Genomic DNA, 13961 nt, shown 5'->3' on the forward strand with positions numbered 1-13961 from the left:
TGCTTCCTCCTCTCTCTCTGCCTGCCTCTCTGCCTACTTGTGATCTCTCTCTGTCAAATAAATAAATAAAATCTTAAAAAAAAATTAATTTGGTTCTAACTGCTCTCTAAAAAATCGTATATTTTTAACCAAAACTGAAAATTATACTTAAAACACCTAAATACCCACCATCTAGTGGAGTAAATAAATCTTAACATTTTGCCATATTCCTTTCAAATCTTTTTTTCTTTAATTTAAGCCCTTTTCCTTGATTTTCTCCCCCTCCCTCCCCTCTTCTGAAGTAAATACTGAAGTTGGAGAGTGTTATTCTAGTACATGTTTGTTAAATGTTTAATACTATGTGTGCTACATATTCATTCATTAATAAATGTAGAATAAATCTGCAACTTTAAAAGTTTTCAATGTTATTGTACCACATTTATCACTATCAAACATGCTGCTTTCAGTCAACATTATGTTTTTGCAATTTATCCACATTAATGTAATTGGTTCGAGGCATTTTAATGCCGTGATGTATGCTACGGCATAACATACCAAAATTCTACTGATGCATATTTGGATTGTGTCCAGCTTTTTGCCATTACAGAGCTTCAATGATGCTAATTGCACATGTCCTCTTGTGTGGAGATCCAAGCAGTTCCCAAGGGTCTACACCTAAAGGTCGAATTGCTATGTCCTCGTGAATGTCTGACTTAAACTTGACTAGATAGTCCGAGTTGCACTCCAAAATGATTGTAAAATCCACACCAGCAGTCAGGGCAATGTCCTTTCCCTGTGGTGCAGGGTATTATTTACCTTGTCTGCTGAGCTGGTGATAATACTATTCACTGGTTTCTCTTGCCAGGCGTTGGGCTAAGCTATTCACACATATTATTCCATTAACTATCCCACGTAATCCTAGCAACGATCTTATAAAACAGGTTTTATCAATCCCATTTCGCAGACAGGAATCAGAGGCCGGGTGAGGGAAACCACTTAGGGTCAACCTGACAGCGAGTGGTGGGCTGGTAATAACAACCAGCTGTGTCTGGCTCCAGAGCTCTTAAAAAGTAAATATCATTGCCTTCAAAACTGCAAAAACATCCTTTTTCACTGAGCAGACACATGACTTGAAGCCACAGAGACAATAAAGTTCCCCAAGTGCTAAAAAATTGGTACACATCCCTAGGCTGAACCCAGAGCTCCTGATGCTTCACTCTCCAACCTGAAGCTGGCACAAAGGTCAAGGTGGTTTCCTCGGCAGTTTTCCCCAAGGAATCAGCAGAAGGTTCCAAGCTGGGTGGCATCAAGGGCAGACATCCTTGCTTCCGGGCCCGGCTGTAATGGTGTTCACAGACCCCAGCTCCTCCTCCCAGGAGCAGCCCTCCAGCCCTGGACCCCTCACCATCAATCAGGGCTCTGTGGAGCGCCTCAGTCATTTGGAGCATTTGGAGCATTCTTCCAAGAGAGGGAACAACCTCATAAAGCCTCCGCAATTGAATCAGAATAAATGGATCCTAAAGATGGCTTTCGACTCAGGCCCCAGTAAGCCGACGGAATGTTAAAAAGACACATGAACCTCAGAAGTGAAAGCAGAGAGTGCGAGGGAAATCCCCTTGGCCTGATGAATCAATTCCAGAAAAACCCTTTCACCTGGTCCCCATCCATCAGCACCAGAGTCCGGAGATGGGAAATGGTGGCTCTCACTCTTAGCACCCCTGTTTACAGTTATCCACACTCTGAGTGTGGTCAAAGAAAACCAACCCTGGGACAGAGACCAGGAAATCCTGACTTAGGAAGAGTGTACAGCAAAAAAGAAGTGGGTCTCTCCCTTTCCACAGGAGATCCAGGGATGCTGACCCCCTGCTCAGATTCCCTTGGGGCAGGCAGTATTCTCTGATGCTTTTAGTTCACAGAAAGGCACTGCTGGGCCATAAGGGTCCCTGGGTGCATCCTGGCTGCAGGAGCAGTGCCCTCTGGCCATGTAGACTTTCCAGAATGTTGTAGGAAGACCGTGGTGGACAGGCTGACCAAACCCAGTGCCTGTACCATCACCATGGCTCAGGCATATGTCAGGAGACTCTTTGGGGACAACTGGATCCCAATATGGAGGAAGGGAAGAGCAAAACCAAGACATAGGCTTTGGGGGCAGCCGGACCCGAGGTTGAATTCATCTATTAACTGTATGACTTGAGCAAGCAATTTGACTTCTTTGAGACTCAGTTTCCTCAGCTTTAGAGAGGGAGGTAAAATCACCAAACTCAGCAGGCTACTGGAATGATTTTTTTTTTTTAATGTGTTCAGGGTGCATAGCACAGTGCCCGGCACATGGTTAAGACTTCTACTTGCAATTATAATGACCCTATTTTATAAATTAGAAGTAAGTACCCTTCTTCAAGACAATTGACTGCCATCTGATAAAAATCCTTCCACAGATCTGTGATGACTATGCAGTGAATGGTGCCCCCAGAGGTGTGCAATGGACAGTTCGCACCGCACCATAAGTGCTGGCTTTGCAATTGGTAAGCGCTCAATAAGCAGCAATGAATACTTTACCAGTAAGAATAAAAATACCATCACCCACGGACTCCATGAGGAGTCTTTCAAATGGCACTGACGCAGGTTATAAATGAGTTCCCAGGACCCCAGGAAGTGTGCAGAGCTCATGGGTGGAGGATTTGGGAGGGGTCGTGCGCAGAGGGCAGTGGGAGGCTGTCAGGCAACAGTCCCAGCAGGAGACGAGCAAGTGGAGGCTTCAGAACGCTCAGGTCAAGCCTGAGAGGCAAGCCTCATCAGTCAGGGGCAAGTTGAAGGTCTGACAGGCATAAGGTCATCCAGAGCGCAGACTACCTCCCAGAGCGGCACTGGGAGCATCTGGGGGCAATACTATGTGAGAGGAAAAGCCCGTGAGCTGCATGGGACACTGGAGGAGCTCCACCCCCTCTTGCTCACCGATCTCGGCTCCCAGAAACCCTTGTTCTCCCAACAGCCTTGGGGGGGGGGCTGTCTCATGTTTTCAAAGTACCTTGAAATATATCACTTTATTGGTTGGTTTGTTTACTAGTTAAAATTTTAAGACCATATATATATATTTTTAAAAGACAACAATTTCACTCAAAAAATGGGCCAAGGACACAAATGGGCAGTTCTTAGGACAAAAATGACCCATGAACAAATGGACATAAAATCTGAGAGGAAAAATTTTAAAACGAGACAGTTTTCTTCTCATCAGACCGGGGGGGCGGGGGGGCGCGGGAATGAAGACTGATAATATCCAACGCTGTTAGGATTACAGGGCAATGGATGCCTTCCCATTCTACCAGTGCGTGTAGAAGGTCCTTTTGAACATTGTGGAAACCAATCTGGAAGTCTTCATTAAAATTTAAAGACCCTCTGGCCCAGAAGTCACCCTTCTAGGAGTTGATTCTACAAAAATAAAAGCGCTAGAACATATAGGAAAGTACACAGTAAGTCTGCAGCAGCCTTCTCGGTAGTACCAAACCCCCCACCAAACAAAACCAACTGGAAACAACCTATAACCCAACAGAAGGTTATAACCGAATGAATACAGTTTTTCTATGGTGTGAACATTGGGGTGCATTAAACACAGAAGGTAGATTTATTTATACTGACCTGAATGGATGCACTTGATAAGCTCTCAAGTAAATTGCCAGTTGCAGGTTAAAATTTATGTAAATATGCATGTATATATGTAAATAGGAATATGTGCTATAAACTCAGAGGGAAAAATGGGGAGGACATACACTAAACTATGAACGGTGGTAGCATCTGGGGCGTGTGATGACATTGCCAAAAGTCGGTGGGTACAGAACACTGACTTCCTACTTTGTATCCTTGCATCTTGAAGAGGTAGCATTGTGAAGATTCTCACTTGAGCATAGCTAATTATATAACAGTTGGGAAATACGAACAAGAATTTTTTAAAATTTCTGTTCTTTGTTTCTCCTCTTCCTCAGGGTTGCGTTATATCACGAATGACTGCACAGGGGCACCTTTGAGGGACCTGCCACTGGGAGCGGGTGCAGGACACTCCGGTGCAGAAAGTCTAGTAGAGACTTCTCAGACATCAGGGACAGAACGGCACCCTGAAGCTGGCTCATATTAATCGAAATCAAGTTTGCGCCCCTTGTGTTCCAGGTGCAGACACTGAGATCCAGGGCCCAGGCAGGGCCTGGAAGATGCTGTTAACTCACGCAGGCCAAAAGCTATTTACAGAGGGAATGAGCACTCAAAACACAAGCCTGTGTGTGGTTCTGTTTGAAAAAGCAACTGACCAAGGCCCAAAGCAAACATCCACAACGGTAAACAAACAAGTCTTGAATAGGTCCTAGGGGTCTCTCCAGCCAGGTTCACTGCCCACTGCCGACTTCCTTCTCTTTGCCAGACCCCCTGACAGGCACCTTGTCTTCATTATCCTCGTCTTCCCACACCCTGTGAGGCAAGTTTGACTTACCCCATTTTACCAGTGAGGAAACAGAGGCTCAGAAAAGAAAACTCAAGTTGCATCAGGTCACACAGCATACAAGTGGCCGAGGCATATTTTAAATCCAACCATGTCTGTCTAATGCTCTGACACATGGCTTCTCAAGAAAAAACGACCCCCCTCCCCCCCTGCCAAAGGCCTTTCTGTGAGAAACATTTGTGGACAAGAGCAGTGCCCCCCAAAGATGCTAGTCCGAAGCGGGATTGGTGACGGGCAGCTCTTCAGTCATGCGGGCTGTGAGCCAAGGAATGGCTGGTGAGGCTTCCTCAGGCTGTTCCAATGTGTAGGCAGGGCAGGAAGTTGGGGTTCTAGGTGACCTAGCGAAACGGGAAGGATGGCCAGGCCAGATGCAGCCTTCCTGGAGCTTATGGGGAGCTCGCTGGCGAGTCCTGCTCACACGCAGGCTGCCTGCTGCCTGAGCAAAGAGAACAAAAGCCGCTCTTGCTGACTCAGTAGCTCAGGCCACTGTGGGCATGTCCCAGAGCCCAGGCACAAGCTCTGCTTATTCCATTTTTCTCATCTGTTGAAAAGTACGTGATCAGTAAGCTTTTGTTTTGAAAATAAACACCCTCTTGGATTCCACACTCTCTAGGCCAATCCCTTCAGCCTTTTATTGATGATTCCATCTCTCCCATCTGCCCTCTCCTTCTGAAGAGATATTTTTCTTTTATTCTTTTGGGATTTGGCTGACAATTGATTTCTCCATGCTGGTGGAGTCATGGGGAAAGGTAGAGAAAGATCTTATTTGTGTGTATGTGGTGGGGGGAGGGTAGAAAGAGTGGGTGAGAAGGAGGCTCTGCTTCTTTGTTTAGATCCCATTTTCATCTCTCTTTGCCTCCACCTCAGCTTCTTGTTTGTAATGACAAAGTATATGCCTGGGTATATATTTATTTTAACAGCAAGAATGAAAAATGACTAATCACCTTGGATCAGATTACTGAAGGGATAGGAGCTAATTTTCTATAAGCCAAACCAATAGATGTAGACATGGAGGTAGTTAAATGTGAGGATTCTGGAAAGCCTCCACCCAGTTCTGCTGGAAGTATTTCCTTTTGCCTGCCTACCAGTGGTGGCTGACAATTCTATTATTAGAGAGTCACTCCTGGGGCTGATACTGTGCTTGTTAAAATGCATGTCAGAATAGTAGTCCCTCACATTTGCATAGAATGATGGGTGTTTGGAGATCTTTTGTATCTTCTCCATTAACCTAGTCAAATAAATTCTACAAGCCCCTACTGTATAGCAGGTGCTAGATAACACGCTGGTGTTGCAATGGCAGGCAAGAATGGCCTGACATCCTGTGCTACAGGAGGGCACAAGAACAGGTTAACCAACTAGACCTGGGACTACACTCCATGCTCCTGATCCCATGTTCCTTCCATTTGACTACCTGTCACACTAATGCCTGGGTGGGATGAGATACTACACCTTTGCAATCTTGGTGGGAATCAGTCCACCAGTTCATTTCTATGCGATAATCCTCTGGGCATGGGCGGAGGAAAAGGGAAGGCCCCATAATGGGGAGTGGGGATACTGAGGGCCACCTGTGGGATTCCAGGGTGCTTATGGTACCCAGAAGATCCTAGGGACAGAAACCAGGGTGAGAATAGTATAGGAAGATCCAGAGACACACACCTCCTCCCCTCCACAGGGCTCCCTGGCAAATCTTTTAATCATCTCTGGTTGACTTCCCATCCATTTCTGACAGTGGTTCTTTTAAAACTCTCCCCAGCAACCTATGCCTGCAAAGATCTCTGACTCTCTTTGGAGACCTTACCTTCTTTTAAGAGAAAGTCAAGGTCATTCAACATAAGTCTCCCAGGTTATACTTTTTCTCTCCTATTGCTATCCCCTGAGTGCTCCCTGGAGATGTGGCAGGTGGTTCTATGGGCCAATGAATTCTTGCTTCTACTTCTCCCACTTCCTGTAGGACCAAATGCCTGAATCTTTCTGCATTTGTATCTTCACACTCAGCTTCCTCTGGCTCCCTTCTCTTGGTCTACAAATAAGCCTGATTCTCCCTTACCACGCCCTCCCCCCAAAGTCTGTCTACTAAACAACCTCCTCTTTCTTTAATTTCTATTTCATTTCTTTAATTTCACCTTGTCACCTCCCAGATATTCCTTTACTTTTCTTCTTTCACCACCTCAGTGATTTTGTGTCCAACGCCAACTCTGAATGTCCAATGCCCAAAGAAGTGGTCTTGCCTAGCCTTCCTCATCCTCTCTATTGCCCTTATATTAAAAAATACTGACCTTTTCCCTCAACCTGGAACTGTCCCCCTACCCTGCTTCTGTGATACTATACTCAGATTCTGTCCCAACGTCACTGTACACTCTTCACTTTCTCCTGCACTGCCTTCTCTGAGTTCTACCCTCATGTATCTCAATGGCCACAGAAAGACAAGCTGGCAAAGAGATGACCAAGAAATGCTCAAGGAGACCAAAGAAGAACTCCAAAATATCCAAGGACACAGAAGCCAAGGAACGAGCAAGGAAGGAAATGGATACCAACAGCATCAAGTTACTCAGGGTAACATTTCTTGGCTTTTTCTAAGACAAATCCAGGTCTGAAAACAGAATTGCATGAATGAAATAGGCTTCTGTGGTTTGCAGTCTATAGTAGGATTTTATTCAGAAAGGACCTTCTAGTGACTGGAACTTCCCAAGTAGAAGGTGGGGGACCATGGGTCAGGTGGGTCAGTATTAGACAACTCTATCTTTTCTCGGATTCTTTGATTATGTGATACCTTCCCTCAGACTTTTTCAGGGGACTTCTTACATCCAGTTATCATGACTACCACTGCCATCATCATCATCTCCACCATTATCACCACCATCATCAATATCCTTATCACAACCACCACTACTGCCACCATCATCTTTATTATTATTCTCCCCACCACCATTAGCATCACCATTATCAAATATCACTGAATGGTCCCCTAAATGGTTTTTTGCTGAGGACTTCACATACATTCTCTTATTTAATGACCATATCAACTCTGGAAAATCAATTATTTCAGTTTTATAAAGGAGAAATCCCAAGCTCAGGAAGGTTCAGTAACTCTTCCATTATTACACAGTTAGTATGTCCTAGGAGGAGAATTTAAAGGCTAATCTGCCTGATTCATGCCAGGCTCCCTCTCTTGAAATGTGAAAGAAGACAAACCTGCCAGTGACATATTCAACAAGCTAATACAGAGGAGGGAGTTCTTTTAAAAAATAAGCAAGAAACTTTGCCATAGTTGCAAACATGTTGATTCCAGGAAAGTTAACATTCTCAGGCCCTGGTCATATTAATACAAGTCTGTCTTTCAACACACACATTTTCCAGCTTGTTAAATTGAGATGACTCTACATTTGTTCATAGAGCTTGGCATCTTCTGCAAAAAATGTTAAAAATCTAATGGAATGATCAGAAGATAAAAGCCCTCTCTTTTCTTATTTGCTTAGAAGGACCCAGCAGTTTAAAATGTTTTCTCTACTAATATACACAAGAGAGTTTATTAATCCAAAATCAAGATATCTGTTTAAATGTAGAGCAAAGGATTGAGGTCAAAAAGACATAGATACAACTTGCTTATCTTTAACAGGATACATTGAAACTAAATAGTGGTTTAATAGCATCTTTCCAACATTTTGTCTCCTAATGGGCTTTGCAGGATTATTTTACATTGCAATTTTTCCTGTCCAATACCAAAGTTCTTCAAAGACTCTATTCCCATCCTTACCCTTTCGGGAGATGGCAGGAGAAGGAGAGGGGGAGGTGAAAAAAAGCCCTCTTGCAAATCCCTTTCCAAAAATCTTTGGCTGAACAAAGACTTTCCCATTTAAGAGCAGGTGACAGTAAGATCTCTCCCATAGGCAGCACATTAAGACTCTCTGTAGAAGTAAACAAATCTGTTATGATGAAAGCCGGACATTCCTCAGGACCAGGATCTAATGAAAATGTCAGTGTTTTATGCAGTTTAAAAACTGACAATTCAACAGTTTTACAGGAGCTATTTAATGTTTATCATCACTTACAAGAGCTCAAATGCAGACAAGGAGAAGAGCAACAGAAGAAACCAAGTAACTTCTTGCTTAGAAGCTGCTATGTTACCCATAACCCATGAGGGTTTTACAGTTTGTCAAGTACCAGAACCCTCAGGCACTAGGGCACAGGTCTTGGCAAAGGTAAGCTGGAAATCCACACTCTAAGATATAATCATCACAGCGACCATGCTCTGCACTTTCATTTACACCCTTCCCCATTAAAGCCTCAGCCACTGGGGAGTCAGGATACCAGAGAAAGCTGTTAAACCAACACAAGGCAATGCATTAAGAGTCTCTGAATGTTTGCCAAATTCTGCCTTAGATACTATTCAAATCACTGAGAGAAGAGAAATAGAATATGTAACTTCAAAACTAGTAGGGGGGAATGTAAAAAGAAATAAAGAAAGCACAGTCAATTCAAACAGGGCAGTAAGGGAGAGAAAAGGAAGAAGAAGAAAAGAGCACCTATAATAACAGAACATACAAAAAAGAAGACAAAGTTAAGTCAGGTAGATTAGTCACAATAAATATAAATAGCTTAAATTCACCCACCAATGGCAGAGACCCCAGATTAAAAAAAAAAAAATCAGCTTTATAGGGCTTATAAAATGGACCAGTGACACACAAAAGCTGAAAATAAAAAGACAGAAAAAGCCTACACTCCCACAAATTAACCAAAAGGATGTTGCATTAGCAATATTATCAGACAACATAGTAAGTAAGTAAGGGTATTAATAGAGATAAAGGGGGTTGTTAATGACAACAAGAACAAACCATCAGGAAGTTATAACATTAGATAAAGAAATTAAATACATTTAAGATCATAGCCTAGAGACACCTAGGTGGCTACGTCAGTTAAGCGTTTGCCTTTGGCTTAGGTCATGATCCCAGGGTTCTGGGATCAAGTCCTGCATCACCTTCCTTGCTCAGCAAGGAACCTGCTTCTCTCTCTGCCTGCTGCTCCCCCTGCTTGTGCTCTCTCTCTCTTATTCGTTCTTGATCTATCTCAGGCAAATAAATAAATAAAATATTTTTTTAAAAAAGATCATAGCCTAGCAATAGATAAAACAAAAACTAATAGAATTACTAAGAGAAATGACCAAATCTGTAATCATCAGGAGTATCTGAATGCTTATCTCTCAGAAAATGAGCAGCTGAACAGCTAATAATAGAGGTATACAAGATTTCAGTTACATAATTTATAAGCTTTGTCTAAAAAACATACAAAGAATATGAACTCAAAGAGAAAATATACATTCTTTTCAAATACACATGGAATGTTTACATAAAATTGAGCATGTACTTGGCCATAAAAAAAAAAATCTCAACAAATCCCAAGAAGTGATATCACATGCTTAACATCTGAACTTCTCTGTTGAAAGAATACTGAAATTTTGGAACCTTACACATCAAGGCTGTTTCACCCAATTCTTTGCGTAGAACTTTTTTTCTCATTTTCCAAGGCTTTCACCTCCTCAAAGAAGCCTTCTCTGATTAAGCTAGAGTAGTGCTTTCCATCCCCTGTCATTCTATATATCACTCTACTATATATTCTTCATGCTGTTCACTGGCCTTTGAAATCACTTTATTTGTTTGTTTACTGGTTTACTGTCTCTCCCCACCCCAGCCCTCCAACTAAAATGGACTGCATTTGCAATCTCTTGCTTCTGGAATGGAGCTAGATACATAGTAGGCACTCAGTAAACACAGGCTGGGGTCAGCATGCCTTGGCAGCCTGCAGTACTCATAGTCTCTCATAGAGTACAGATCTCTCCCCTAGAACAGATCACATTACATTAGAATTATTTGTATGACTGTCTCAGTAAGAGATAGTGAGCTTGTCATCCTATCTGTGTACATAATTGATGCCAAATAAATGGTTGTTGAATAAACTATGACCTCCCTTGTGTGCCAGAAGAAGTTTGAAACCTTGAGAAGCCAAGTGACCTGTTTAAAGCCACATTTTGTGCCTGATTCTTGACTGTGAGCATGTCTCTGATTCCCTCCAAGTGACCTCTGTATCACACCCTATCATGTGTTGAGGCCACAAATGAGGACAAAGGAGAAAAGTTGGAAATACCTTTTTCAACAAACTTGGAGTTTCTGTTACTATTACACATATCCTAGCCTTTGCCAATTCTATTACAATTGACTCAAATCATTTCTTTCTTTTTTTTTTTTAAAGATATTATTTATTTCAATCTCAAGTAGGTGGAGAGGCAGGCAGAGAGAGAGAGAGGAGGAGGAAGCAGGCTCCCCACTGAGCAGAGAGCCTGATGCGGGGCTTGATCCCAGGACCCTGAAATCATGACCTTAGCCGAAGGCAGAGGTTTAACCCACTGAACCATCCAGGTGTCCCGACTCAAATCATTTCTTACGATAACTACATATCTCTACAAGGACTGGATTTTCTGATTTAACAAGGGATAGAGCTTAAAATAATGGCTTGTTGACTCAAGATCAATAGTGTGGCTGAATTATCAGCCAGGTGGTTAAAGAAAGAGGAAATACTGTGTGACCTTGGGCACATCATTTAGTGGATCTAAGCCCCAGTTTCCATATCTATGAAATGGTCATAGTATCATTACTTAAATCATAGGTTGCTCTGAAGACTAAAGTAATTCAACTAAGCACTGAACATCTAGTATGTGTCCCAGTGTGCTCAATAAATGTTGCGAAGATTTCAGACCCTTGTGAGTCACCTTGATTACTTGGCATTAGTGGTTTGAGAGTTTTGCTCAAGAAACTGGTTTTTGATAATCTGTCTTTCTGAGCTCTTCCAGAGATTAAGACTTTTGCAGAATGGGTCTTAAGGTTCTTTTGAATCTTATTAATTCCATTTCTTATTGTGAGAGCTGAGCTAGAGAAGTCCCGGCCAATGCCACATGTATTGATTGAATGGTCCTTTTACTGAAGATTTCAGAAAGATGAGGCTGCTAGAGGGGCAGCCAAAGCGACAGCATTGGTTAACAAAGGGGCATATTGTCTGGCACATTCTTCTCTGACCTAACTCTCCTCCTGCCTCAGAAGGAACTGTTCTAGAATGGAAAATTCCCACCATGAACATCTGCTTGCCAGATCTGCTCCAACACTGTAGACACTGGTAAAAGCCATCAGACATTAAGGATTTTCCCTTGGATTGGAGCTACTTGACCAAGGGCACAGCCAAACTTCAAATTTATCATGGAAGACAGGGACAGCATCATTGAGATGAGCATTCCTTTTAAAGATTAAAAAAAAAAAAAAATTTACATAGCCCTCCACCTGAGTTATTCCTCTTATTTTTTGATTCAAAAAAACACTGGTTACAAAAAGCTACTAGGAACTCAGTAAATTTGTAAGTGAATTATTTTAGAAGTCACAGTAGTCTCTAGACATATGTCAGAAATCATCACTTGTATATTTACGAAGCATTCTATTCTGGTCCAGGATTGCTTATGCGTGTGTGCCAGGAGGAAGGGTCAAGGTATGAGGCCTCCTGAGGGGCTTTAGTCCAGGGAAACTGTAGTTCACAGACGGGAGATGTAGAATTTGTTTCCTTGAAATCAGGGTTTTTAAACCTCAGCACTATTGATATTTCAGGCTGAAAAATTCTTGGTTGTCGAGGCTGTTTTCTGCCTTGTGGGATGTCTATCATGGTCTCTGGCCTCCACCCACTAGATACCAATACAGCACCCTTCTCCCACCTAACCTGAGCTGTGATAGCCAAAAATGTCCCCTGGCGGACAAAAGTGCCCCCAACTGGAAACCACTGCTTTCAACTTTCTCCACATTCTAGCTCTCTCTGATGAAAGTAGCTTATTGAGGCAAGCTCTGCTGTAGAGGAAAAAGACTGAATACGGGGTAAACACTTTTCTTTGGAATACTCACACTTAATAGGTATGAGATTTGGTTAGGCTGAGGATAGTGATGATTTTATCTAAATATTTTGTACCTCAGAGTCAATCTTGCAAGTGGAGTCTTGGAAATAAAAAGAGCCCTGGACTGCAGGAAACCAGAGTTCTCTTCCCACCTCCACTGGGAGCCAGCTCTGTGACCTTTGGCAAATCACATCCTTCTCTGGGCCTGAGTTTCCCCGGAAGTCTAACACCTCATACGGGGCACTGAGGCAGAAGGCCACAGCTAGGATGGAAAATGGAAGGGGGTTCTACCACCCACCACCCACTAAGAATGCAATAATGGACCCACCGTTGACATCAGAAGCAGCTAAGACCTGAGTCACCATTGCAGAAAATACCGTCAGTGAAACAACACATAAATTTGCCAGGTTATCCCAGAATATAGAGATGTAACCTAGGAGGGACAAAATGAGGGACATGGGCCTTACATAGTGAAGAGCCTGAGACTAGCAGATGCTCCAGAAGAAAAGGCTAAAACTAAGAAAAGAATCAATACATGCATGCAGATGTAGCAGGCTAAAAGGGCTTAGTGAACACCAGGAATATATAAAGGAAGCAAAAAGTAGACATAGGTTAGCAAAATTATTGGCTTGTCTGTATAAAGGAAAAACAATCCACAAGCATCTCGTAAGAAAATAACAGGTTGCCTTTAAGAAACACACATCAGGCCGGCCTCGGGAACCACTAGACACAGCAGGACCTCCCACGTGTATGCATAAGACAAGGCAAGCATTCGTGTCTACCATCTTCCCCACCCAAGTCCCAATTTTTGTTGATATATCTGGGATTTCAAACTGAAACATTTTTGGTTTTGGCATTATCTCTCTTTTCTTTCAAGAGCCACTTCGGACACGTGTGCTCTGGCTTTGAATCCATGTTTACGACAGTGGTCTGGGATGCTCAAGACTAATTCAGAAAGGAGACAGGGGCTTCCAAGGGTGCTGATGGGAGCAGAACAGCTGTCAAGAGAGCAGGTGGGCTGTGCACGGGTCATGCTGTGGGCTCTCTGAAGGTGTCCACGTGGACCCGGCACCAAAGCCCCACCGAGCCCAGAGCAAATGAGTCAGATCCTGAGGTGGGGCCTGGGTAAGTGCCCACTGCATTCTGACGAGAAGCTCAGGTTGAGGGGTGATCCGCTGACATTGACCCAATAAGCCCTGCCACATTGTGACCTTTGGCAAATCACATCCTTCTCTGGGCCTCAGTTTCCCCAGAAGTCTAACACCTCATACGGGGCACTGAGGCAGAGGGCCACAGCTAGGATGGAAAATGGAAGGGGGTTCTACCACCCACCACCCACTAAGAATGCAATAATGGACCCACCATTGCTGCCCTTCGTGTTGCTGCCCACCGTGAGGCTCTCTTCTGCATGTCCTAATCAGGGTTATAAACCGTGCTGCCAGGAGCCAGGGAGGTAGCATGGAGGAGGGATGCGAGCCTGGTATAAGCAAGATATCAGTGGCCGGTAAACCAGATAGGGCAGGCTGGGATGCCGGGGCGGGATGGGGGTAGGGATGGATTTCTGTAGCCATCTGTGGGACT

The 13961-nt window shown here is 43.5% G+C and overlaps 1 protein-coding gene across 12 annotated transcripts in view; it reads right to left on the minus strand.

The window, feature by feature from the left end:
* Positions 1 to 13961, minus strand: part of ERC2 (ELKS/RAB6-interacting/CAST family member 2) — a 901328-nt gene that overhangs the window by 79766 nt on the left and 807601 nt on the right. The gene's annotated exons all lie outside the window — the stretch shown is intronic.

This window comes from Mustela erminea, chromosome 1 (assembly GCF_009829155.1).
Source record: "Mustela erminea isolate mMusErm1 chromosome 1, mMusErm1.Pri, whole genome shotgun sequence".
Lineage (NCBI taxonomy): Eukaryota > Metazoa > Chordata > Mammalia > Carnivora > Mustelidae > Mustela > Mustela erminea.